Raw genomic sequence first — 5,034 nt, 5'->3', positions numbered from 1 at the left:
GGTGGCTGCAATCAACAGCAGTTGTGTAAGTGGCTACTACTAAATCTTAGATTCTCTGGAGTTGAAACATACCATATACCTAACCTGTTAATTCTTTCTTATATTTTCCCAAAGAAAATGAAAAAAAATAGGTGTTAGTCTACTGGACCATGGGACTCCTTTGAACAGAAGGTGGAAAAAATAGGGTCTCAGGTAGCCTATGCATTCAACATGTACAAAGCTGTTCTTGCTAGTAAGTGACCCAATCCAATGAATGACAACATTTTGAATGTGTTCTCTCAAAAAGACTTGGATATTATTTGGAAGTAACTTTTTCCTCACTGAAAAGTTATCGCTTTGGGTATATAATTATCCTTACAAAATTAACATTTAAAATTTAATGTATATATTGTTTACTTATTGGTCCTTACTTGATTTTCTTATAAAGTATGGAGAAGAATGCATTATAAATATTAGAGTCAAATATAAAAATGAGCCATAAGCTCATCTTTTTTAAAATAGTCACCTAAATTTTCAATTCAGGTTGACTGTTTATATATTATACCATTTGTACCATCCAGGAGATAGTTATTCTTTCCCAAATTACTAAAGTTGCCTGTGGCTTCATATACCTTGCAGACTTTTGCAATATAAAAAAAACATAAAATGCACTAGTGTGAACATAAACAAGTGAGTAAAATTAAGACCCAAATATGAAATGAACAAAAGAAAAATCACATATGATGCTCTATGACAATTATAAAATGTTTTATTTTGTATGTCCTTTAAATCATTATTTTATGTACATATTACACGATTATAAACATGTTTTGCATATAGTTGCATAATAGATTTTATTTAATATTCCATATGTATGTATGTGTGTGTGTGTATATATATATATATATATATATTCAGTGATGTGCATGCTAACAAAGACTGCATAGTACTCAAGAGAATAAATATATAAACATCATATTTTGTTCCTAATTCTACTTACAATTATCTTAGTATTGTATTAAATTTACTCATTTTTAACAAATTTCTCAATGCACATTCAAATGTATTTTGTAATTAATTTATATATTTTATCTGAGCAAGTAATTAAATGTTTACCTCAGGTTAAGAGCTTTCTGGGACTGAAGAATAACAGTTTGAACACTCTGACTTTTGTTCCCCTTATATGCTGTACAACCTGCCTAAACCATGACCTGTTTTCCCTCACTGTGAAAATGAAGTCATACAATATATACGTCTTTTGTGTGTGTGTTCTTCTCAGTCTAATGGCATGAAATCCATTCATGCTATTGCAATTTACTGTTGTTGTTTTTATTTTTTAACTGCTGAGTAGCGTTCCATGGTATAGATACCAGTTTGTTTATCTATTCATCTGTTGGTGGATATCTCAGTTATTTCCAGCCCGGGCTATTATAAATAAAGTTGTCATGACAGTTTGTATAAAAGTTTGTTGTGTTATTGTTGTTTCCTCTATGTATCTGTTTTCATTTCTCTTTGGTGAATGCCTGGGGTATACAATTTTTGCATTATATAATGGCTGTATATTTAACTAAAGAAAGTATCAAACTGTTTTTCCAAAGTTGTTGTTATAATTTAGGGGTTATAACAGTAATGTTTGAGAGATCCAATTATTCTAAAACCTAGCCAAATTTTGGTATTATGACTCTTTTAGTTATGACTCTTAAAATATTTTCTCAGTGTGCTTTTAATTTTCTTTGACCTCATGACAAATGACATTAAGAATTTTTATTGTATTTATTTGGCTTATAATTGTAGTTAATATACATTATAACTATTGTTAGAGTTGATTTATTAATATTTTTGTTAATATTTTTTGAGAATTTGTTGCCTATGTTCTTGAAGAATAACATTTGCTCACATGATTTCTGTCAGCTTTTGGTGTCCAGGTAATACTGTCTTTCTTTTTATAAAATGAATTGAAAAGGGCCTTGAAGGTGGGAGGGAGCGTCCGTGAGACGGTGTGTTTACTTGGTCAAGCGAGCTGGGGCTCTGAGACTCCGGTGAGGTGTCCTCCGTCTGACTTTTCCGAGGCCAAATTGTGTGGGACGATATGAGGACCGCACCACCCTGGTTGCACGCTACGTGGCAAAGTGCTGCCCCTTGCTCAGCCGTGCCAGTGTCGCCGTGTGCGGGAGCTCCAGCTGCAGGCGAGCACGGGGGTATGTGCCCTCTTCCGCATAACCCGCATCCGCATAACCCGCATCCGCATAACTGTCGGAGGATCTCAGCACCAGCTCAACCATGTGGACCCCGGATGAGATTGTGCGCCTGTGTTACGAGCACTGTGGGAGCAGCTGCCCAAGCCGGGGGAGCCTGAGCCCAGCCGGGAACGGACGTTCCTAGCAGCCGTGGTGAAGGTACAGCCTATAGCTGGCCAAGCCTGTGACTGTCCTGACAAACAGGTGCAAGTGACAAAGGAAGTTGTCTCAATGGGAACAGGAACAAATGCATAGGCCAGTCCAAAATGAGGAAAAGCAGAGAGATCCTCAATGATAGCTGAGGTCATAGCTAGAAGGAGTTTCCAAAGGTACCTTCTCCATCAACTTCACTTGGCAGCCACCCTGAAGGTAAAAGCATCTTTATCCCAGGAACTCAGAGAAGACGGTGGAAACTCAGACCAGACCTTTTGTTTTTAATTGTCTCCAGCCATACGCCCTGTGGGGATGCCTCCATCAGCCCAATGCTCGAGTTTGAAGATCAGCCTTGCTATCCTGTCAGTAGAGATTGGGCCCATAACTTATCAATGGAAGCCAGTGGTAACCTGGAAGCTACTGAAGATGAAAGGAAATGTGAAGACCCGGACAGTCCCGTGACCAAAAAAATGAGGCTTGAACCCGGAACTCCTGACAGAAAAGTCACCAACGGTGTGGCTCACCATCAGAGTTTTGGCAATCAGGGAAGTGGCCCCGTTCCACCAAGTGTCAGCAGCTCTAATGTCACCTCAGAGGAACTGGCCACTGTCACTGGGATGGTCCCCAGTGGTGCCAAAGTGGTGCATGTTTATAGGACAGGAGCCAAGTGTGTGCTTGGCCACGTTGGAGACTCAGGGAAGCCTGGTGCTGCGTATGACCGGGTACAGCTGCTCCGAGAGAAGCCAGGCGGGGAGACAGGACTTGCTCCATGTCCTGCAGGGACAAGTTGACACGGTGGAATGTCCACAGATGCCAGGGGTCACTGTTGATGCACTTCCTAGAAGAGCCTGTCTACCTGGCAGCTGTGGTCATCGGGAAGTGCCCATACAGCCAGGAAGCCATGCAGAGAGCACTAGTTAGGAGGTGTCAGAATGTCTCCTCTTTACCCAAAGGCTTTGGAGTTCAAGAAGTAAAAATACAGCAGTCGGATTGACTGTTTGAGCAGAGCTGCTGTGCAGTGCAGGCAAAAAGGGCTGACAGTCCAGGGCCACCTGTTCCTTGTGGAGCAGCCATCAGCTGGAGTGCAGTTCCTGAGCAGCCATTGGATGTTTCTGCCAATGGCTTTCCGCAGGGAACAACAAAGAAGGGAATCAGAAGCCTTCAGGCCAGATCTCGAATCGGCAAAGTGGAACTCTAGATTATTCCAGGAGCTGCTTAGCAGTATTTCAGAGGACAAGTGGCCAGATTCCCTCAGGGTGCGGAAGCTAGAAACATACCAGGAGTACAAGGAGGCTGTATCTGCTTACCAGGAAGCCTGGAGTGCACTCCTGAAGCAGGCATTTGGATCCTGGATCAGAAACCCCCCCAGATTACCACCAGTTTAAAGGAGAAGAGAAAGTCTGCAAAGAGCTTGCTGGTAGCAAGATATTTTCCAGCCCTTCATGCTGGACCGTATTTTTCCCTTTGTGCTGGATAAGCCTTAGCTTTTCTTGAGGCTGAATGAGGACAAAAAGTCTGCCTTCTACCAGAGCAACATCTCTCTTCTGTGCAAGAGGGATGGAACTCCGGAACATGGAACAATCTATACTTGACTGAAGCAGCTGTCTGCTAAAATGGAATCTCACTAATGACCTTCGCATCTCTCTGTCCTGGCTTGCTTTTGTTGCTTCTCTAAAATATGGACTAAGAATTTGAAATACTACAACACTTTAAAAGTGATGCTCTGCTTTCTATTCCTACATTAATTCAGCAAATGTACTGGGGCTGAGATGATGTTTTAATCTCTGCGAGTTCTAGAGCTTTGCCTCGCATAGTGGACGTATATTTCATATACCCAGCCTTTCTTCCTTCGGAGAGCCACCCTTTCCTGCTCAGTGGGAAACTCTATGCAACCATGAGACTTGGTTGAAGCAAACCTTATTCCTGGCTCCAGGAATGTGAGTTAGCCCTGGACAGTCCTGGAACTATTGCCAGAGCTATCAGGAAAGATTCTCTCTCCTCTTGTATCAGGAGCTGTAAGGGCCACATAATCTTGGAACTTGCCCTCCACATAAAGTCAGCCAGCTTGAGAATTAAGAATGAAAACAAAGAATGAAACAGCCAAGAGAATCAAAGCTCTGGTGACCTTGTTTGGATGCCTGAAGCTAGTGCCCACCGTGGACTTCAGTTATGTGAGATAAATTCCTATTGTTTTGAGTAGGCCTAGCTGATCCCAGAGAGACTGCTCCTCCCAGGACTAGCCTGTTCCTACAGATAGTAAGACTCATCTGTGAGTCTATCTTTTATATACAAACCAACCAATCCAGAGCTCACACTCAAACCAGCTGGGGTCTCACACTCTGGGCCACCTTCTACCTGCCCTAACCGCCCCCCGGGCCAGGTACCAGAAAGGTAGGGACAGCCTCTGTGCCTCAGCATACACTGAAATTAGTCAAACTAGCCACCCCCAAGCCTGCTTCTATGTCCTGCCCCATCTTTCCCCATCACATAATGACTCTTGCCCACACTTCCTTCTCACTCCCTCTGCCTCCTGGTGCCTCCCCATGTTGCTCCTTGTGCCACAGCATGCTGCCTCCTCCTACATTTTATTTATTTTTAATTTTTTTCTTTATTGATAAGGTATTACATATGTGTCTTTATCCCCCCCATTGCCGCCCCCACCCCC

General features: G+C 42.4%; 1 pseudogene across 1 annotated transcript; it reads left to right on the top strand.

The window, feature by feature from the left end:
- Positions 1-2,259: 2,259 nt before the first annotated feature.
- Positions 2,260-3,863, top strand: LOC308513745 (tRNA-specific adenosine deaminase 1-like; annotated as a pseudogene). The gene has a single exon. The product of its transcript is annotated as a tRNA-specific adenosine deaminase 1-like (transcript).
- The last annotated feature ends 1,171 nt before the right edge of the window (positions 3,864-5,034 follow it).

Source organism: Myotis nattereri, assembly GCF_964212035.1.
Source record: "Myotis nattereri genome assembly, chromosome: 2".
Lineage (NCBI taxonomy): Eukaryota > Metazoa > Chordata > Mammalia > Chiroptera > Vespertilionidae > Myotis > Myotis nattereri.
This window is presented reverse-complemented; position numbering and strand designations above follow the sequence as displayed.